We start from the raw sequence: 23,364 nt of genomic DNA, 5'->3' as shown, positions 1-23,364 counted from the left end.
TGGCTCTGCCTGCTTTATTTTTACTCTTACTCCTGGGCTGCCAGGTCTAAACTGCTCCCCCGTTTCTTCTAGGGATTCTGCAGAGAGCACAGCTGCTTCCGAAGGCCGGCGACACTGGGCGTGCTTTTTCCCTTTTTCTGTTCATATTGGGCTGTCGTGTACTGTAAGTCTGACATTTAGCTCAAGAAACAAAAATCTCTTGTAGTTCACGAAAAAATCAAGTGCAGTGAAAGAAACCTATTACTATGAGGTGACCTTTCTCCCCCGTGACCTTATTTCTGTGTGATGTCTGGATTTAATCAGAAAACAAGATCGCTGGACTTGATAAGTTGTTCTCATCCTTGTCCCGACGACAGTGACTGGAAATCGGTGTAATTTTGTGGAACTTGGATCTTCAATCCCATTGAACGAATGGGTTATCATTTATAATTGGGTTATTTAGTAAATCACAGCCTCTAAAAGTAATTTTGTGCATCCATTCTATTAGTCCTAGGATAAACACTTGATAAAGAAATTATAGCTTGACCAAAAGTTTATGAAAAAATGATTGAAAAAAGTTAAAACTCCAGCCATTTTATGCTCTGACTGAATCATTTCTTTACACCGAGGAAGTGCCCACGTCCAGCAGGCGCTGTAAGCCCCTTCGTCCAGCGCGTTGAGGACACGATTCTAAAGGGGCGCCGAGTGGGGACCTCCCGGCCAGCCCAGGCTCCAGTGTCTCCAGGCTCTCGCTTGAACATCACTGGTTCTCATTTTAACTGCTCTCAGTTTACAGGTAGCAGGTGGGTTATTTTATAACTTTCTGTAAACACGAACTCAAAGCTTTGAGTGGAAGAACCACTCAGAGTGAAAATTAAGTACTAATTCTGCTCAGTGGTGCCTCCCAGGCTGCGCAGCGTCTCCATGGAAACCCTCCTTCCCGCAGAGGAGAGGAGAGGAGAGGAGACTGAGCCCCGGTCTGCGTCGTCTGAGGTTCGTTACAGGCGCACGGAATCTTTGAAATCTGACCCCATGTTCAGGAATTAAGTAAAAACTTCTTATAAAATTTTTCAATTAGTTATCACCAGGAAAAAATCCCCCACAGGTGGAACAGGGTTCAGCTGGCTGTGCACCCCGCCTAGACCTGCTCATCTGTGGGTGGTGGGAGGGTGGGCTCGGCCTCGGATACGCCAGCCTGACCCTGGCTTACAACCAGACCCATCAGCAGAATACCCCATTGAGGACAAAGGACATTTCTTTTTTAAATCCTCACCCAAGGATATTTTTTCCATTGCTTTTCAGAGAGAGTGGAAGGTAGGGGCAGGGAGAGAGAGGGGAAAGGGGGGGGAGAGAGAGAGAGACATCGATTCGTTGCCTCCCACACATTCCCCTACTGGGGCCAGGGATTGAGCAGGCAACCAAAGTATGTGACCTTGGCTGGAATCGAACCCAGGACCCTTCAGTCTGCGGGCTGACATTCTCACTGAGCAAACAGGCCAAGGCAAGGATAGAGAACATTTTAACTCACCGGCAGTGAGAATACTGGCAGCTCTGTGACACATTAATTGCTGCGAGCAGGGAAAATTAAAAATGAACTTTTATAAATGTCGGGCTCAGATTAAACACTAAGTTGCCAGCATCCCTGTGTTCACCCAGTTTTGAAATGACTCATTATGTAACCTCGGCACCTCCATTTTTAGTAGGAATGAAACATAAACTCTTCCAAATAGGGAGGAGTCTCTGTTTTTCGACTGAATCCCAGGAGAAAGGAAACTGGTAAAAGACATAAAAAGGGGGGATCGACGAGAGCTTATAGTGAACACATGTTCTCTTTTCCGAGGCAGAACTTACGGGGCAACCAGAGTCACCACTGAAATATTTCAAGCCTCCCTAAAATATTTTGGATGCCCAGATAGTTGAAATGACAAATACACCTGCATTTTGAATTATATAATAACCTCAAGTTTTCATTTCGCTTCATTTTTCAGATCACCACCAAATGTCTTATTGACAAAAAAAAAGAGAAGGGGAAATGAGGGGGGAAATTGCCTATTTATTTGCCTGGCAAGTTCAAGATTAAATTAACAGACAAGTAAAGAAGAGTATTTCCTAGATTAGAATGCCTCCATTGCTACCCCTAAATCTCTTGCCTCTGTCTTTCTCAGGAAGCCATTCTTTCATTAATTTATTGAACAAGTCATTTTGAAGTGTTTATGATCTTTCAGACACTGCTGTAGGTACTGGAGAAACAGGTGTGTAAGACAAAACCCCGGCCCCTCAAGAAGTGAACCTACCAGGGCAGGAAAGGGCGCGTACGCCACCAGGTAGTGATCAGTGCTGTGGAGAAAAACAAGGCAGGACAAGGTGACGGAGTCCCGGCAGGGCTGTTCAGAGAGAGCAGCGCCCCCTGAAGACATGCTGTCCTTGACATCAGTCTTGGCAATGATTTCACGGATTTGACCCCAAAACTAAGGCAGTGAACGCAAGAATAAACGAGTGTGACTACATCAAACTAAAAAGCTGTGTACGGCAAAGGAAACCATTGATACAATGAAATGGCAACCTACGGAATGAGGGAAAATATTTGAAAATCACATCTGGTAAAGGGCTGATGTTCAGAATATATGAAGAACTCCTACAACTCTAGCAAAACCCCCCAAAGAATCGGATTTTAAAATGGACCTGATGATCTGAATAGACATTTTCCCAAAGACATACAGGTGGCCAACAGGTCTGGAAAAGCGCTCAGCATCACGAATCCTCAGGGAAATGCAAATCAGAGCCACAGTGAGACACCTCCTCCCGCCTGTCAGAAGGGCTGTTATCAAAAGACAAGAAATAACAAGTGTTGGCGTGCTGTGGAGGAGAGGGGTCGCTTGTGCTTTCCTGGTGGGAATGTAAGTTGGTGCAGTCACTGTGGAAAAAGGTTCCTCAAAAACTCAGAAATAGATCTTCCATAGAACCCAGCTACCCCACTTCTGGTGATTTACTTGAAGAAAAAAACAACACTCTCTGGAAAAGATACATGCACCCATGTTCACTGCAGCGAGCACTCTTCCCAGTGGCCGAGACGTGGCGACCACCTCCGTGTCCACGGCAGGTGACTGGAGAGAGGAGATGTGGTGTGTAATGTACAATGGAACACTATTTGTTTGCAAAAAAGGAATTCTGCCATTTGCGACACATGGGTGGACCTTGAGGGCATTATGCTAAGTGAAATAAGTCAGACAGAGAAAGATAAATACTATATGATCTCACTTTTATGTAGAATCTTAAAAAAGAACCCACTGAATTCATAGAGGGTTGCCAGAGGTGGGGGGAGGGTAGAGGGTGGGCAAAATGGGTGAAGTTTCCAGTCCAAGTTTCCAGTTATAAGTCCTGGGGCTATGATATAAAAATAAATGAAAGGACGTGCTATTTGAGCAGCAACCTGATAGGAGGAGAGAACCTGGGGCACGTCTGGAGGAAGGATGTTCCTGGCCCTGGAGATGCACCTGGTGTAGTCAGGAAGGGAAAGGAAGCCCTGTGACTGATGCGGAGGGACCAGGGAGCCGGTGGCAGGAGATCAGCTTGGGGGTGGAGGGGGGCCAGGCCCTGTAGGGCCTTAGTGGTTTTTGGTGAGGACTTTGGATTTTGTTTTAGGTCTGATGGGAAAGTTTTGGAGAAATTTGAGGGGGGGGGGGGGGAGATGTGGTCATATTTACATTTGAGATGATCACTTTTTGGAGACTGGAGAAGGGAGAACATGAAGTAGGTGTGCAGAGTCTAGATAAGGTGGTAGCTGGAACGGGACTGGAAGCTGTGACGATGGTGGGAAGTGGCTGGATTTGGGATGGAAGCTGTGTCGATGGTGGGAAGTGGCTGGATTTGGGATGGAAGCTGTGTCGATTGTGGGAAGTGGCTGGATTTGGGATGGAAGCTGTGTCGATGGTGGGAAGTGGCTGGATTTGGGACTGGAAGCTGTGTCGATTGTGGGAAGTGGCTGGATTTGGGACTGGAAGCTGTGTCGATTGTGGGAAGTGGCTGGATTTGGGACTGGAAGCTGTGTCGATTGTGGGAAGTGGCTGGATTTGGGACTGGAAGCTGTGTCGACGGTGGGAAGTGGCTGGATTTGGGACTGGAAGCTGTGTCGATGGTGGGAAGTGGCTGTATTTGGGATGGAAGCTGTGTCGATGGTGGGAAGTGGCTGGATTTGGGAGGTATTTGAGTGTAGAGCCCACAGATGAGTTGTGTAGAGGGTCAAATGGTGGCCCCGATAAAGATACGTCTACCTCCTAACCCCTGTGACCTGTGACTGTGACCTGGTTTGGAGCAGGATCTCTGCAGGTGTATCTGGTTAAGGATCCGTAGATGAGATCACTCTGGATTGCCCAGGTGTGCCCTAAATCCAGTGACGTGAACCTCTAAGGGACAGACGACACAGACACGAGAGGAGACGAGTGTGAGGACAGAGGCAGGAGGCGACACTGGAGATGCAGAGCCACAGCCACGGCCAAGGAGAGAGCTGGGCTCCGCAGGAGCCGGAGAGACGAGGGAGGATTCAGACTTGCGGCCTCCAGACCCGAGATGCGGTGCCTGCTGGTTTAGGCGACCAGGCCTGTGGAGAGGGCCCAGCGGCCTCACAGGCCGGGAAGCAGATGCGGATTCCGCGGCGCTCGGGGGCGAGGCCAGGGCGGCGGCCGCTGCAGGAGCTCCAACCGGACTGCAGGACAGCCGCCCCGCCAGCGTGCACGCGAGGGACCAAGCAGGAGCATGTCCCTGACGCTCAGGAAAGCGTCCGAGAGCGCGCGCAGCAGCCTTGAGAGCCCTGCGGGAACACTGAGTGAGACGGGGACAGGGACTGGACCATTGTCTGCTGAGGTGCAGGCACTTGTGGTCTTGACAACGGACGCTGGTCTCAGTGGTGAGACAGAAAAGCATTTTAGAGACTCCCACGGTCGTCCAGCTGAAGGCGTTGCGGGGCTCAAAGAGACAGGAACATTGAGCGTGGGCTCCCATGTGCTTTGTCCTGCAGCTTTAAAAGGGGGGTGCGCACAGGGGAGGTGGGGTAAAGTTCCTTATCCAGTCTGCGGGCATCGTCGTCATCACTGCCCTTTACTGAATGCTTACTATGTGCTAACCCCTGATTAAATGATAAAAAAATATATGTACGTAATTTTATTATTCCATCAAGTTTGAGCAGTAGGTTTTATTCCCATTTTTGAAAAGAGAAAAAATTATAGTCAGAACCTCTATCATCAAACAATTCCCTATCTAAGATCTGAGGTGCTCTGGGTTACTTTTGGTTAGGACATTGTTACAGGATCTTTTGCTGGAGAGACAGAGACAGAGAGACAGAGAGACAGAGACAGACAGACTTTACTTTCCCCATCTCCATTGGATTTCTGTAACTCCAGAGCAAAGGCATTGAAATTCAAGGTGCGCCTGACATTTGTGCGGCTCTACTTGGCAGGCGGCGCCCTGACAAGATGCTAAAACCCACAAGGAGAAAGTAACGTTTTGGACTGATTATTACGTACCAGACACTGTGCAAGACATTTTACATGTGCGAATATAACCAGTGCTCCGTGGGGCCTGGAGTGTCGGAGTGATTTTGCTCAAGGACCCATGTCTAATAGGCAAGACTGAGATCTGAATCCACTGTGGGCTAGTTGTAAATCCATCCCCTTTACCACAAACTACTTACGCACCCTACACATGGGGACACTGCTTGTTTCCATGGAGAGGGCGCCGACTGGGAAGGGAACGCATCCTGTACAGGCCTCGTCCCACCTTCCTAGCTTACGTACATGCTCCCTTACATGTGCCCTCGATTTAGACAAATGCCTTACATTTTCCTGCCTGTTATGCTTTGCTTACCGTCATTCCCTTTGTTTTAAAATTCTGTTTGTTCTTGAAAACCCAGTGTAAGTGTCAACTCCTGCCCATGGTCTTGTCCTCTCAGCGCTGGCCTCCCTCCACGGTGCGTCACCCTCTTACAGGAGTCATCCTAAGTGCCCAGACTGGCATTGTCTGGTTTTTTTGTTTTTAAATCTCTTTTCTGGTTCATAATGTCCTTCAGAGGCAAAGCCTATTTTCTTGATATTTGTATATTGTCAGTAACGATGTCTTTCATTTAAATGACACTCAATTTGTAGACTCCGTGATTCTGAAAAGAAATTCTGGCTCTTAAGTAACCGTGCACCTTTCTTACGGGGTTGACCAGAGTCAGCTGTTTCAAGAACAGGCGGCACCTAGTGCCTCTCAGGTTTCCATGGCCCAGGAATCCACAATGGATCTTGTTAAAGCGCAGGTTCTGATTCTGCGGGGCTTGAGTCTGCATTTCTAACAAGCTCCGGGGGCGTCAGAGCTGCGGTGCCCAGACCGCAGTGTGAGTGACGAGGGGTTTCATCCCAACGGAGGACAGTAAGTCACCGTTGACAGTCAGGGCGTTGCATTTACCCAACGGCGTGATAAACACCCTCCCTGCAGACAGGCTGAGCGAGCTCCCTTGGCTCCCGAGGCAGCGGGCCGGCCACGGAGGAGGACCGGGTGCTGCAAGCCCGGGACTCCCGCAGGGGCCGCTCTTTCTCTAGGGCCCGGCCCCGGCCCCTCTCATTTCCGCGCCCACCCCATTTTCCTCTTTAGAATAAGAGCAATCAGTTCAGTTTAGAAATTTTTTAAAATCTTGGATTAGGGTTACTCATAAAGTTTTATGAGTAAAAAGGATTTGAAATTTAAAAATTTACAGTGTTCTGTGATAGACACTAAGTAATACATGTTTCTCAGTTTTAATCTTGGAAAAGGCATAAGTGAAGTTTTTAAAAGTTTACCTGAATACTATAATGCTTTTAAGACCATGCTGTTTCGCTAGGTTATCCTGACAAATGACAGCCTTGCTCAGGAAAGGGGCAGGTTTCTTCACCCTGGGGCTTCTAGGAGGGGACTGACCAAGGCATTTTGTGCTGCTCAGTGAAATGCAACAATGTATCTGTACAATGAACAGAAACCCAGACAACATTCAGGGGAAATATATGTCTCTCTCACTTCTGTCTTAATTTCCTCTATTTTAAAAAAATTTCCCTGGGAGGCATCTAACCCAAAGATATTCTGGGAACATAATTTTTCCTGGTTCTTAAATATGAGGTTTTTTCCCTCTCACCAAAGGTTATTTTTTCCACTGCTTTTCAGAGAGTGGAAGGGAGACAGACAGAGAAACATTGGTGTGAGAGACACATCGATTGGTTGCCTCCCACACGCGCCCTGACCGGGTACTGGCGATCCAGCCTGCAACCCAGGTATGTGCCTCTTGGCTGGAATCGAACCCAGGACCCTTCAGCCCACAGGCCGATGCTCTAACCACTGAACCAAAATGGCCAGGGCTTAAATGTAAGAGTTTTAAAATATATTTCCAATATATAAGACTGTTTAAGATAGCACTTAAATATCAAAAATACATAAAGACATAGAATTGTATCATTTCTATCTCAGATTTGTGACTATGAAGGCCTTACTATAAGATAAAACAGGATTAATTATAGATGCCTACATTTGAATCTTCCTTTCTCTCTCCTCTCTCAGACAATAGCCTATAGCCTCAAACTAGGTCACTTGCAGCATAAGTAAGGAAACACGTGCTATAAACTTTATTTTCAAAGGGGAAACAGTTGTCCATGCGCAGTGGAGTTGGCTCTGGAGGTGAGAACCCAGTGAAGGCACGTAGGGGATACATAGAAGGGGGAGTGGGTGTGGGGCTTGGGCTGGGTGAAAAAAGGTGAAGGCATGAAACAAATTTAAAAATTAAAAAGGATTTTTAGGCTTGCTCAACAGCATGCCAATTCTCAACACATAAATTTACCAGAATTATACAAATAGCAACAAGCATTTTTTCTGGAGCTAGAAAAGTTGACTTAGGGGAGAGACGTCAGTGTCCTGGCCGCGTGAGTTGTGCCTCTTATTTTCCCCTTTTATAACCACTAGTCGGACACCCACAGTTGAACAAGAATGGGTCTGTGTGTTAAACAGGACACCCGGAGCCTCCTACTCACGTGTGAGTCTGAAAGGGTGGCCAGACCCTTGGTGGGGGCTGCTGGCCCAGGGAGTCAGGAGCCTGCCCCGCCCCCCTCGCTGTGATGGGGGAAGGGAACCTGCAGAGTGGAAAACTGGATGGATACCTATGGGCAAGAGAGATGTTTAGAGGTCCAGCCTCTGCCTGCAGGGAGAGTCCAGTAGGACAGAGACAAGTTTAGACACATCAGACACAGAGAGGGAAGAGCTCGCCAAGGAGGCCCCCGCCCAAGGCCACACTGCCATGTGCAGGACTTTTGGCAGCCATCTCTCTGGCAGAGAAATAGAAAATGAATGTGGTAAGTGACTGCCTGGCTTCCCAGTTGTGCAAGTTATGGTGGGAGAGACCTGTTTTCTCTCCAGCTGCACCTGGGTTTCTGCAGAGGGGCCTCCCTGACTGAGGGGAAGGAGGGGAGAGGGAAGGAGGCAGATAAGAATATCGAAGGACATAAAGAACACGATTCCTGTTGTCTGTTTCAGGACCTCTGGGAGTGCCCCACAGTAGGAGCCCCTGCTGGGCCCATTGGCACCCCGAAAGCCCCAGGTGCTGAGCCCACATCTCCCCCTTTCTGCTGCCGGGTCTTTGTGTGCATTCCCAAGTATACTCCCAAGAGCAGCTCTGGGAGGAGAAACCACAAACTCAAGCTTTAGAGCTACTTCTGGAGTATAAAAGAAAAGTTTCTAATAGCACGCTGCATTCTAAGAACCAAAAGATGTAAGACCTTAATTAAAGAGGTGCCTGCTACTTCAGGTGCAAAAGCAGAAGCATATACCTCTGAACACCAAAAAAAAATCAAGGGAACATGGTATCAGGAAAAGAAAATGATAATTCTCCAGCAACCGAACTCCAAGGCATGAAATGCTGCGATCTGCCTGGTAAAGAATTCAGAATAGCTGCAGTGAAGAAATTCATTGAGCTACAAGAAAACACAGAGAGGCAAAGTCAGTGAGCTCAGGAATGAAATTAGTGAACAGAAGGTGTTCTTTACCAAAGAGACAAATTATGAAAAGAACCAAACAGAGATTCTGGTGAAGAATTCAGTGAATGAGATGAAGAATTCAATAGAAAACATGGGTAACAGGAAGACCAGATGGAAGAAAGAGCAAGTGACTTGGGGGACAGGAACATAGAAATAATTCAATTAGAAGAGGAGAGAGAACTAAGATTTTTAAAACATGAAGAAACCCTGAGAGCTATTAGAGTCAACCGGAAAGGCAAATATAAGAATAAGTGTTGTACCAGAAGGTGAAGAGAAGGAGAAGGGGGCAGAGAACCTATTTAAAGAAACAATAGCTGAGAACTTTCCAAACCTGGGGAAAGAGACATACAAGTCCGTGTGGCTAATAGTACACCCTAGTATCACAGCACAAAAGACCTTCTCCAAGACACATTATAATAAAACTCAAAAATTAATGATAAAGCATCTTAAAGGCAACCAGGAAAAGGGAAGTACTTACAAAGGAACTCCCAACTGGGCTGTCAGCTTATTTCTCACCAGAAACTACAGTCCAGGGGAGTGAGAAATGACATTCAGAATGTTGAAAGAAACACACAGGCCAAGAATACTTACTCCAGCAAGGCTATCCTTCAGATAGCAAGGAGAAATAGGCTTTCCCAGACAAAAGCCAGGGGAGTCCACCACCACTAGACCTGCTTTGCAAGACATGCTGAGTGGATTTCTTCAAGCTAAAATGAAGAGATGCTAACCAGCGACAAGAAAACACAGGGAAGCACACAACTCTGCGGTAAAGGTGAAACAGAGTTAGACATCAATGCCTCTATATTAGAATGGTGTCAAAAGTAGTAAAAACAAGTACAGCTACTATAATTTGTGAAATATGCAACATAAAGAAAAATGTGATATCAAAACTATAAACAGGGAAGAATAAAAGGGTGGAGCCTTTTATAGGGAAATGAAGAGAAGTTGCTATCAGCATAAAACTGACTTTTCCTATCTGAGATGTTTTATATAAGCCTCATGGTTACCAGAAATCAAAAATCTAGTGTAGATTCACAAAACATAAAAAAGGGGGAGACTAAGCATACCCCCAGGGAAAGATAACCAATTTACAAGGTAGGTGGGAATAGAGGGGAAAAACAGGAGATATAAAACAACTGATAGGCAGACAATAAGATGTGAGTAGCAAGTCCTTACATATCAATAATGGGGGGCGGGGGCTGGGTGAAAGAAAGTGAAGAGATTACCGAAAGAACATCTATGCATAGCCCACAGACACCGACAACAGTGTGGTGCGGGCCAGAGGGAGGGCTGGGGGAGGTGGGAAAGGGGGAGAGGAAGAGGGGGACATCTGTAATAGTGTCAACAAGAAAAATAAAAAATATATATATAAGTATAAAAATATTTTAAAAGTCACTCTAAATGTTAAAGGGTTAAGTTCACCAATCAAAAGTCACAGAGTGGCTGGATGGATTCAAAACAAAACAAAAAAGACCCAACTATATTGCTGCCTACAGGAAACACTCATTTTAGCTCCAAAGACACACATAGGGCTCAGAGTGAAAATATAAAAGTAGGCATTCCAGGCAAGTGGAAAGCAAAAAAAAAAACAACACAAAAAACAGGGCTAGCCATACATCAGACAAAACAGACTAAGCAAAAAATGGTAATAAGAGAAGAAAGGTCATTATATAATGATAAAGGGGTCAATACATCAAAAAGATTTAACAGTTGTCAATTTGCACACACCTAACATTGGAGAATCTAAATATTTTAAGCAAATACTAACAGATATGAATGGAGAAATAGATAATACAAAAATAGTAGGGGACTTTAACATCCCATTGTGAGCAGTGGATAGATCATCTATACAGAAAATCAAGGAAAAGTTGGAATTGAACCATATTTTAGACCAAATGGACTTGGCATTTATATATATGTATATATTGTATATATACGTGTATATATATATATATATATATATACACACACACACACATACATATATATGTACACACACACATACACACATACAAGAACATCCTATCCAACAGCAACAGAACACACTTTCTTCAAGTGCACAGAACACTCCAGGATAGATCAGACGATAGGTGACAAAGCAAGTCTTAGCAAATTTAAGAAGACTGATATCTTTTCTAACCACATTGGTGGAAACTAAAAACCAACAAAAAGAGGAAAGCTGGAAAACCTCTAAATGCATGGAAACTAAAAAGCACACTTCTGAACAGCCAGCATGTCAAAGACGAAATCAAAAGGGGGAAAAAAATTTCTCAGAACAAAGGAAAATGGAAACGACCATGTCAAATCCCATGCGACGCCCAAAAGCAGTTCTGAAGGGGAGCGTTCATAGCGATAGATGCACGTTAAGAACTAGGAAGGATCCCAAATATGCAACCCAACTGTACACCTTAAGGAACTAGGAAAAGAGCAAATTAACACCAAGTTAGCAGAAAGAAGGGGAAAAAATCGGATACAAATGAAAGACCAGAAAAGCAATCGGTCAAAAACTTAAGGGGTGGATTTTTAAAAAGATAAAACTGACAAACGTGTAGTTAGACTAAGAAAAAAAGAGAAAATTCAAAATTAGTAATAAACAGAAGATATTACAACTGATATGACAGGAATACACAGGGCCATAAGAAACTATGTACTGTGAACAATTACATGCCAACGTACTAGGGACTCTAGAAGAAAGAGATGAGTTCCCAGGAACACGTAATATTCCAATACTGAGTTCTGAGGAAATAAAAAAATCCTAACAGACCAATAATGAGCACCGAGATCGACCCTTAACCAACAACCTCCAGACACAGAAAACCCCAGCACCAGCTGGCTTCACTGGCAAATGCTACCCAGCACTTAGAGCATCCATGCCAGTCCTTCTCAAACTTCCAAAAATCTGAAGAGAAGGGACCCCTTCCACTCATTCTGCAGTGCCAGCGCCGCCCTGGCACCAAAGCCAAGGACTCTGCAAAGGAAGGGAACCAGGAGCCCTGATGAACAGACGCAGAGCTCCTAGCAACCGGTTAGCAAACCACACGGAGGGCCTGTGACCGGGATTCTCCGCCAGGAGCGCGTGCCCGGCCGCCTCCGGAGCGGCCTGGCTCCCGGGTGTCGGTCAACGTGTGTCCCGAGCTGGGAGTCCTCATCCTTCCTCAGAAAAAAAGGGGGTTTGAAACCGAACGACGCTTTCCCCGTCGTCACCTAAGGCACGCGTTACCACACGGTCCCTGAAAAGTTCAGGGTTAAGGACGTGGCCCCTCAGCAGAAGGCCACCAGCCTCTGCGGGCACTGAGGGGCAGTGTGGCATCGGGGGCGCCAGCAGGCGAGGCATCAGCTGCCATTCCGGCCGCTGGGCTCGGACCGGCACAGCCAAGAGAACATTCCCACGAGGCTGCAACCTGAAGGCAGGGCGGAGGAAGGGCCGCGCCTGAAGTAGTTTCTTACGGAGCAATGTGGGGGTTCCGACCAAGGGGGGGCCTGTGCTAGCCGCCAGCCCGTGGGAGCAGTGTCGCTGCCAATGGGGCTGGTTCTCAGAGGTCATGTTGGAAATTTGATATGAAAGAAACTTGAAGTCCAGAGGGACTGTTCGGGAAACGGGCAGTGCTCAGGCCCACAAGCTCACGACAGGCCCACAAGCTCACGACAGGCGCCCTGAAGCCCACTCAGGATGGAAGCATCGGCCCGGGCAGCTCGGAGGCCTGTGTGCAGACGGAGCGGCGGACCTGGACCCCCGCGCTGCTCGCCGCCGGCTCCCAGCTCGGCCTCTCACCCCGAGCTCGCGCCCCTTACTGGGTTCAGCAGTTTTACTGTCTGCAAGTAAACCCTAAAGTTTTGACTCTCCCGGCCACAAAGGGGCCTCCTGGGCATCCTCAGTGGTTGGAGGTCTGCAGGCCCCAGGACTGAACACCGGACACTAAGAACACCTACAAAACCAGTAAAATAACTGGAGTAGCAGGAATCAATTGTACTATAACAGAAACCAAGGTCACTTCTTTTCTCTGAGTTTTCCCCAAAAAGGAGCTCAAAAGTCTGGTAATTTTGTGGGTGAGCGTGTGCACACGTGTGCGTGTGCGCACCCACAGGAAGGTTTTAAGGATCTGAAACTGCCATGCCTTGACTGTTCCAGCGTGGACATCATGAAATGTGACTTTTTCTACTGATTTGTTCACCTTGGAGACCCCCTGGCCTGAACCCCAACCAGCGCAGACGTATCTTGGCGAGAGCCAACCCATGGGAAGACTCACTGGCTTGGCTGGCCTGGGGATACGGCTTCAGCCTTCCAGAATGATTTGCTTGGTTGCCCAGCTTGAAGAATGGCAGAGTTAATATTTTGTGTTTAACTTAATTGGATTCTTAATATTTGTAATTTTAAGATTATAATGGAAATTCAAACTTTATATAGAAGTATACAATTTCAAGTAAAAGCTTTTCTTTACCTCTTCCTCATTCCCACATAGGAGCAATAATTGCTAATTTTTATATAAAGCAATTAAAAGTAAACATTAAAATTTAAACAAAAATATACTACAGCTAGAACTGAGAAAAGAAGTGTTTGAAAATTACCGAATTAACTCTGTACTTTGTAAGTAGAAAATCATCTTTAAAAACAAATATATCCAGGCCCTGGCCAGGTAGCTCAGCTGGTTAGTGTCATCCCGATAGGCCAAGGTTGTGGGTTCTACACCTGGTCAGGGCACATGCAAGAATCAACCAATGATGCATAAATAAGTGGAATAGCAAATCAACATTTCTCTCAAATCAATAAATAAAAATTTTAAAAACAAAACAAGAGTATCCATGCATATATAAAGAAAGAAATTAGCATTTGGGAACTCAAATGACGAAATTGGGAGAGGTACTGTCAACTTGTGTTGAGACCCATTTCCAGTAATTACTGCCATTTCTAGTCAGTCAGTCTCTGGGTCTTAATTTCCATAATTTTACATAATAGCAGCTAACACTTGCACAAAGACTATATGAAATAACTGTATCCTGTGAGGCAGGTACTAGTAATTTCTATTCTGTGATGAGGAGAGACAGAGATAGATAACAATCTGCTCAAATGTCACAGTAAATAAGTGGCAGCCGAGATCTGATCCCAGGTGATGGGACTTCACACCCTTTATGACTATGCATGAAAAGGCAGAGAGTGCCTGACAGCCTCCTACCAGAACAGATATGAAGACAAAAAGAACAGTGCGTGTGAAAGCAGTTCCAACACTGAATTCAAACAATTCAGGTACTGCAGAAGATGCTGGGTGGACATACGCAGGAGCTGGAAAATGTCAGTGAGTGCTGGAGAGCAGAGTTTGATCACTGTGTTCCAAAATACCCTTTGAGAATTGAGGCATATTTTTAAAATCCTCACCAGAGGGTATGTAGTAAGGGAGGCAGGGGAGGGGGGGAAGGGGAGAGAGAGAGAGGGAGGAGGGGGGAGAGAGAGACGTGTCAACTGAGAGAGAAACATCAGTTGCCTCCTGTATGTGCCCTGACCGGGAATTGAACCTGCAGCCTTTTGGTGTATGGGATGCTCCAAGTACCTGAGCCACCTGGCCAGGGCAAGGCATATTTTAAAATTAAGCTGATATACATATATTTTAATATAAGTATGTGCATAAAGCCTAGAAGCTAATACATCCACACAAGCTTGCAGTGTGCTTTTAGATACTCACATTTGATAATATTAGCTGCTTTGTAAAATTAAGTGAAACATAAAATTTGGATGAAAACATGCTCTGGTGCAGATATTCTCCACTGTGTTATTTCAGTCCATACAGATGATCATTCTCTAAGAAAAATGGGGATCTGTCCTTTCGGGTGAGGACGGTCGGTTTCTTTGGGATTTGGAAGCAGAGCCACGAGCATGACACAAACAAGAATATGTCCCCTTCCCGTTGTTCCTCCAGTCATTCCCACAGCAAGAAAATGGACAATGGATAAAGATCTAAACGGGACATTTTGCATGTAGACAGTAACATTTAATGGATGGGTTAGGCGATCGAAGTGTCACGCACCTCCAACAGGCCCGACTGCACCCACCTCAGTCCCCTTCGGGATAAACTCGGCTACCATCGCGTGGCCACCCTGAAGCCGGCTCGGGCCCGGGAGTCATGGGCTGTTTCAGTAAGGTACCATGTGTTTTATTAATGCAATCTCCATTTTCTAGGTGACTTTTTTATTGGTTTTTTATCCTCAAGAGAGTGGAAGGGGGGGGAGAAACATCGATGTGAGAGAGACACATTGCTTGGTTGCCTGCCTGCTGCACGTGTCCCAATAGGCTGGGGAATGAACCTGCAACCCAGGTACGTGCCCTTGACGGAGAATTGAACTCTTGACCCTTTGGTGCGTGGGCCGGCACTCTAACCACGGAACCATGCTGGCAGGGCACTGACTTTTAATTCAAATCCACCCTGCAAGTGTAGCTGGAAAGAGAAGAGCAGAGGGAGAAAGGGAGTCCAGTCTGGTGGGGTGGGGCTCCAGGCCAAAAGCTGCTCTGGAAAAGTCCCTAGAAATCCTGGGATCTGTGTGGACTCGGCGTCTAATGACACTGGTATTGCACATGTTAAAAAGCCCTCAGTGGGAGGGTGTCCCTTGCTTATGACACCAGAACCTATGGCGCTGCTTGAGTCCCCTTCCAGCTCTGCAGACAGGCGCACCCCCATGAGGATCCTTAGCCGTTTTCTAAGAGAGGGTGTCAGCAGTGTACTAAACCCACTGAGACAGTCTCTGTAGCCAGGTAACTAGGGCCCTCGAGGGTGGGGGAGCAGGATGTCCCAGCTCCATGAACCCCACAGCTGAGCTGCAGACCCAGGAGAATTTGGGTTTCTGCATCTATTCGGTATAGAAAAACTGTCCCCCTGTGACAGTGAGGCCCTAGTCACACGGATTTTCCTTAGTGGACACTGACCAGGACCCATAATTGAAAAAGTCATCTCCACCCTGAGCATTGTTAACCCCAAAAAACTGAGAGAAGCTTGGGCTCCTGCGATTTGCTGCCTTGGCAGCCTGTGAAACAGCTGAACACAGAACCTCAAGCAAACTGGCAAACCTGCCAGCAAACGCCAGGGGCGCCGAGGGTGGAAGGATGAATCCCAACTGCTCTTGGCTCTTCTAGAAGCCCAAGAGCGTCGACTTACAGCCTGTTTCCCGATATGAGAGTCCTGGGCACATGGCACTCTCGGATGCTTAAACTGCCTCCCTGCCAACCCACCCCCCTCAGAGTGGCTCCTGTGGCAACCTCCTCGGTCAGGCAGGAAGATCCTGGCAAACTTGCTTCAGAGGAAGCCCTGCTGGTCTCCTTCCCTCCACCTCTGAGGCCGGAGCTGGGATGCCAGTGACCAGACAGGGTGCTCCCGCTCAGGGACCGCACAGCATCACAGGACTTCCCGATCCCAGGTGCATCAGAGACCCCCTTATTGAAGACACGTTTCTACAGCAGTGTGAAGGCAACCTTCTGGCTGGCTTACAAATACAGATTTTTTGAGAGAAGGTACTTTGATGCTGTTTTTTTATGAAGAAAGTGCCGAGTGCCCCTAGCAGGTACCTGGCAGAGGCAGGACTCAGTCCTGGGCGCGCTGCATCGGCCGCGCTGTGCTGCCCACTCTGACATCAGTGACTCTGTGGTGGGACCACACGTCTCCTCATCCACGTGACACGAGGTCACAGGCAGGTGACAGGCAGGTGTGGATGGCCCCCACCTGCTCGCCAAGGAGCTGGCCCAGCTCTGACCGATGCCACTGAAGGGTCTTCCCCGCGCGGCGCCTGGCCCTGCCCGCGGAGCCCGCACGGATCGCCGAGAACTTCCCCGCGCTGTCCATCCCCGCGCTGTTCTCCCCTGCACGCGATCACGAGGCAGCGTGCAGTCCGTTTCTTCCCTTCAGAACATGCCGCTTCCTTCCAGACCGCTGCAGGGAATCCTGCTTGCCGCCCGCTCGCCCACCTCGGCACTCTGACCCAACACCGTGTCGCGTGCTGCCTGGTGGCTGTGGCCGCCCTGCAGTCATCAGATTCTCCTGAGCTAACGAGCAACACACACTACTCTCCCTTTGGCCAAAAGAACTATTTGTTCCTCAGACTCTGAGGTGAAACCAGGTTTCCCACTGCGTGACCCTCTAGCGTCTCCTGGAAGGTGCAGCCTCAGTAACTAACACACACGTGCCCTGGGGAGGATCTGTGTAAACCAGCAGCACGCAGGCTCCACGGTCATGGGGGCGTCAGCAACTGTGTGTGACCTCGGTCATCAACCAACCCAGGACAGGACAGCAGGGGTTCACCCACAACTGAGTCGAGAGGACCTGTCCCCTGTGGGTGGGGCTCCCCAGAGTCGCTCAGCCGATCCCTCGCTCCAGCGACTTGGCGATTACTGCTCTGCACGATTTTCACAGTCACCCTCACATACGAGAATCAAAACCAGCAGTATGGACGCGGAGCTGCCACTTCCCACGTTGGGGTCACCGGGCCAACTCTTCCTAGTGGGTTTTGCATCTGCAGTTTGATGAGTGTCATTAGTGGAGAGATCTGACTTACATTAAGATGATCTATTTAAGTAAATGAAACTCCCTAATTAACGTGGGGCAGTTGTTCTTTACAGTAAGGATTCTCAGACTCGGTTCCGACTTAGAATCTCCCGGGGAGCTTTTACACCGGACGCCCATGCTGCACCCAAGTCAGTTACATCACAGGTCCCAGGGGTCCTACGTCGTAAGGTCCCCCATCTGAGCCTGAAGCCGCTGACTCACAGAGGAACACTCACTGTAGTGTGCCTGCTCCATACTCAGTCATTGAGTCCTCCCCACGCCCTATGGCTGTGTCCTTACCGCTGTGTCACAATCCATGGGAATAAGGGACAGAAATGAAGTGACTTTTCCAAGTCACCCTGTTGTATGTGGCAGAGTCAGGATTCCTGCTCCATCAGTTTGGCTCTTAACCCTCATATTATTCTGCCTCTCACTGTGTTTTTGTTTTTAAATGGAATAGTTGAGGCGGGGCAGCTGAAAGTGCTTCACTCACAAACACACCGATAGAACGCAGGTTCCCGAATAATCGCCGCTCTGACCAGTCACTGCTGGATCTAATTTCGATTTTTATTGCTCGCGTCTCTGGACCAAGCTCTTCTCCCAGTGCTTCTGCACCTGAAGTTAAACCACATACTACATACTGGGGACTTGAACTTACAACCATTTAACACCGACAGTGTGCACAGCTATGGAACTCTCGTTCATATAACCACCCTGCCTCTCACTCTCTTAAACAAACAAGCGAATCTCCCCCAAACAAGCCAACAAGCCTCCTCGGGCCTCCCTGCTGCCCACCGCCAGGGACCCTGTGAGAGCCCCCAGCCCTCTCCTTCCAGCAGCTGCTCAGACCCCATGCTGTCTTCCAAAACATTCCTGATTTACCCCCTTTCGGCTTTCTTGACCTCAGCTCAGCAAAGAAACAAGGTGCTCCCGAGTCCACAAGACGTAGAGGGAGAACCTACCTTTGTTCCTGAGGTCTGGCCAGAGGTGGGGGCTCTCCCAGCCGGGCATCTGGCTGCTTCCTCCTGCTTGGACTGTCCACGCTGCCCGGTGATGACCGCCGGCCGGCTGGTGGGGGCCCTCGGGCGGGCCCTGCAGATCCAGCCACTTACCTGCAGCTGCTGACGAGGCCTGGCCGCACCTCCTCAAGGGGCGTCAGCAATCCTGCTGTGAAGTCAGAGAACACAGTCACCATCACAGTCGGACCTTTAGTCAGCTATCAGTTAGGCTGTGGATGCATGTCCGTGAGCACATCCCTCTTAAACGTTAGTTTTAAGAACTGTGTCTGTCTTTCCCTTCTCCTCACTTACCTTCCCATCCCAGCCTCGGAAGCAGGCCAACCTGAGAAAGTGGCCATTTCCAATTCCCTTTCACCCTGTGGGATGTGGGGGTCCATCCACCTGCCCCCCAGGTCTCATGGACACCACAGCTTTTGTGGCCCCAGGCCTGTTGACACACCTCTTGGAATCAAGGTGCAACCTCCCCGATGTTTTCTCCTTTATTACTAACTGCTGAGACTTGCCCCAGGACCTTCTCTGGCCCTGGGTTGTGGGGTGTTTCTGCTCACTGGTCTTTCGTAGCCTGACCTGTCCCAAGTGCCATCTGAGCCCGAGGTCTGGCAGCCTTCGCTCCACTGGAGCTGGGGTTTGTGATGAATTACCTAATATATGCACTTGTTTTTACCAAGCAATGTCTCAGGATGGCTGGCACAGATTGCTCCCTGTTTAAGGGTCCAAGTCCTTCTTAGTAAAACATTGAAAACCCACCTTGACACAGGGCACACCCCAAAGCGGGTGCACAGTCGTTTCTTAGGGCACCACTGGGGCTCCCTCCTCCCAGCTGCTCCGGTCATCTCTGTCCAGCCTCCACGCAGGCTCCTCCCTTCACCCCTGCACTACCCTCTTCACACCCCTCATCCAGCAGATTCCCCACCCCCTCTTCAGGCTGTGGCTGCCTCTGAGCGTCACCTGAATCACCTTTTAATTAAATCAGGATCTGATCTGCACGGGGCCCTGGGCAGGTGAATCTAATGTGCCTGGGAGCCCGAGAACTTCTGACCTGGGAAAATTGGGTTTCTGTTCTCTTTATATGAAGGCTAAGAGTCTCTGCCACCAGGTTTACAATGTCTCTCAGCTATCATTTTATTCCTGGAACATCACACAGTATGTAGCACATTCCGGGAACACTGTTTGAGGAGTAAATGGATGGATGTTCTGATAGTCTTTTTCCTAAGGCTGGAGGCTAAAATATTTCAACAAATACATTCCATGTGTGTTCATATCCAATCATACAAACTTTGGATCTTGACATTCCTGGTTGCTCTATTTTTTAAATTCAGAATATATCTTCCTCATTTATATATATTCCTTGTAGGAAAACCAAAAACTGCTTATAACCAAAAGAAAGTAAGTAATAAAGTCTGTTCTTATGCCACCCGGAAATAACCCGTTTACCCCCTACCATTGGCCCGTGTGCTCCGCACGTGCACCCTCGCATGCGTTCAATTCAAGCATACCTTATTCGCTCGGGAGGCAATAGGCTGTGTGAAACCTTAGTTTTATTAACACAACTTGTGGACAAGTCAGCTAACATTAGGGAGGGTAAAACTGAAGTGTGAACGCTCCCAAAGGCCTCTCTAATTCTCAGCTCCAGAATCACCCTTGTGTGTGAATCCTTAAATAACACTTGTGTTTCGAACGATGAACCTCAGGAGGCTGTGAAATAGGGAAAATTACTCTCCAGTGGCTACGTGTAGGGACAAAAAAAAGTTTAATGGAAATGAGCACGTTTCCTGAGGGTTTCAGAGGTAAGACTCCTAACAGGCTTTTAAACCCATGCTTGCTGTTTCCACCCCAGGAAATCACAACAGCTAAAGTTTATCAACCACTTTTTGTTGGGCATGGTGCTAAACAATTTACTTGATTTTCTTTTAATTGCTTACAATAGAACCATTAACGTCAGGTAGTTACTGAAACGGCAGCCTAGAGGGCAAAGACAGCCAGCTGGGACCCGGGGCAGACAGGTTACCCCGACCACCAGTGCCCCTGTCGGTCCAGCAACATCTGTAAACAATGTGCCTTGCCACAACTTCTCACTAGGAACCTGTGCCGACAACCTCCCTCTCCTTATGAAGTCCCTCTGGAATTGTACTGGTCTTCTACCCCCACCCCCGTGTGTGGTCTGAAACCCACATTTGCCTTCTTGGGGAAATTGACAATTTACCCACATCTAGCCCACACTGTTTCTCTCTGTCTTCTGATTTCCTAAAGATTTTCAGGGGCAGCTCTTCGGCCACGTGTTAAGCTAATTCTCGGGCTGTACAGTTACACAGTCTGTTGCTGAACTAGTCGGAATTGGAAGGGTCCACCTGAACAGCAGACCATGCAGCTGAGCCCCTTAACGTTGGAGTGACAAATCCACTAACTGGTGGATGCACGTGTCCAGGACATGTGATCTCTTATCAATCAACTGCGGAGATGACCTCATTTATCCCAATGTGGAGCCGTATCTGCTATAGCCCCCTGCCCAAAGCCTGACAATGAGGTGGAGGGCTGGTCTTTGTGAGACACAAATGGTGATAACATCCTAAGCTTTCTCCCACTGAGTTGAATCACGGGAAAGCAGCACACCTATGTCTCATTCCTCTGGCTCTTTGTACAGATCATTACACAGAGCTGGACTGGAATGATGCCATCAGCCAGCTCCAGGCTTTCTGTTGTGAGCTGCACGTGCAGAATGCTCACTGCTACTGAACACGTCACGCATTGCGTACTTCGGCAGTTCTTATAGTAAAATGAAGGCGCTAAATTCCTCCTCGAGTCCGAGCCGGAAAGAGCTGGTCTCTGCTGACACACCAGTTTGCTCCCTCTCTGTTCCAGCTCACGAGGACTGCGCTGCTCCTCGATATTTGTCTTTCGGCCCCGACTCCCTAGTTGTCAGGAAGCCGGTAGTTGGATAAGCCACCCCTGGCTGTAACCCAGGTTCGCTGGGACAGAACACCTGCCCCCAGGGCCTTCATTATCAGCCTCCTGCCTCCAGGGCCCCTCCTCCTGTTTGACTTGTCCCACGGGTTTACACTCTTTGCTTTGTAATAAGGACAGCATGGGCTTAAGAGTCTGATGGCCTGGAATTTTGAGAAACAAACTAATGTTTTTAGCTGTGTGACCTGAGTGAGTGTCATATTCTCTCTGCCTCCCCTTTTCCTATATATAGAAAGGACAATGAAAGCACCTGCCTTCCATGTTCACGTGAAAATGAGAGAAAAGAATGCCAGTGACGCATGGTTCGAAGATATCATCATTGCAGTCCTTTCCTTTTTGAAGAAATTGTGGTAAAACATACAGAACATAACATTTACCACCTTCACCATTTTTAAGTGTGCAGTTCAGTGGTAAGTATGTTCACGTGGTTGTGGGGAACTCTGCCCTTGCAGATCCGCAGCTCTGCCCCGGAGACAGCAGCACCCCAGGCCCTGCTCCCTGCAGCCCGGCAGCCACATTCCACTTCTGCCTCCAGAACCTGCGACTCCAGGTGCCTCAGGGCAGTGGAGCTGCTCCGCGTGGGGTTTTGTGAGTGGCTGAGGTCACTGTGTCCTCAGGGCTCATCCACGTTGTGTCCGCAGTTCCTTCCTTTGGAAGGCTGAATAGCGTTCCACGCGTCTAGAGCGCATTTTGCTCATCGGCTCGCCCACCCGGCCGCTGATGGCAAGTGGCCTTTGAGAGGCGCGCGGCCGGGCGCGTGGGTGCCCGTGGGCCCGCGTCCTCCCGTGTCCCGGCCCGCTGCTGTGTTCTCGCTGTGAGACTGCCGCTGGGCTGCGAGGAATTTCAAGTTTAGGGCGTCCCCACCCTCCGCAGGCAGTTTCTGTTTCAGGAGCTCAGGCCGAGAGGTCAGATGGGCCTTAAACAACATCAGCCCCCGTCCTCGCAGCTCAAGTCCTCGCAGCTCAAGTCCCTGACCGCGCGGAGCGGCTCCCGCCTCACCTGGCACGCGGAGCCGACAGCAGTCTTCCCTCACGCTCTGTCACTCCCACCTTGGCCTCGGCTCTTCCCACGCGGGCCACGACTGAAAACAGAATTCCCCCTCCGCCAGGTACTTCCTCCTCCCGGGACAGACTTCTCAGCAAAGCGAAGAAACCGTCTCCCGTACATTATGCTTTTAGGTCGCCTATACCTTCGGCCAGGGTCCAGTCGACCCCCTTCTCTGACAACTTCGTAATCGAAGACTCCGCACCCCAGCAGAGCAGACGCTGGGACACCCCGTACAGCCTCTTCCTTTCCGGTCACGCAAATCTGTCCTCCCACATTCCGGGCCTCAGCCCTGGAGGGTGGGGCGCGCCTCAGCCTGTTCCTTTAGCAAAAGGGGCCCTTTTCCCCTGTGCGCCTCGAGTCATGAATATTGGCCACAAGCATCAGACGCCAACCCGGGTCCCCATCCCCAGAGAGCCATTTCTACATCCGCACCCATCCTGAGCCCGCTCTCTCTGCAACCTCTGTGACCTGGCTGGGCTCACATTTCCAGAACATGCCTTTTCTGTGCACGGATGTGGCCCTTCCCACCCTGCGCTGGGCTATGGATATTTGTGTGCACCTGCCTCTCTGACTAGGTTGGGGGTTGGCAAACTGTCCCTGCAAAGGGTCAGGTAGTAAATATTTTCCGCTGTGAGGGCCACCTGGTCTCTGTCACAGAGATGCTGCTCGGTCACTGGAGCAGGAAGCCACAGGCACTGTGTTAACCAACAGGCAGGGCCATGTTTCTCTCAAACTCTTTATTGTTATAGACACTGAAATTTGAATTCCATAAAATTTCCGTAGGTCATGAAATATATTCTCCTTATGATTGTT

Source organism: Miniopterus schreibersii (assembly GCF_964146895.1).
Source record: "Miniopterus schreibersii genome assembly, chromosome: 4".
Taxonomy (NCBI): domain Eukaryota; kingdom Metazoa; phylum Chordata; class Mammalia; order Chiroptera; family Miniopteridae; genus Miniopterus; species Miniopterus schreibersii.
This window is presented reverse-complemented; position numbering follows the sequence as displayed.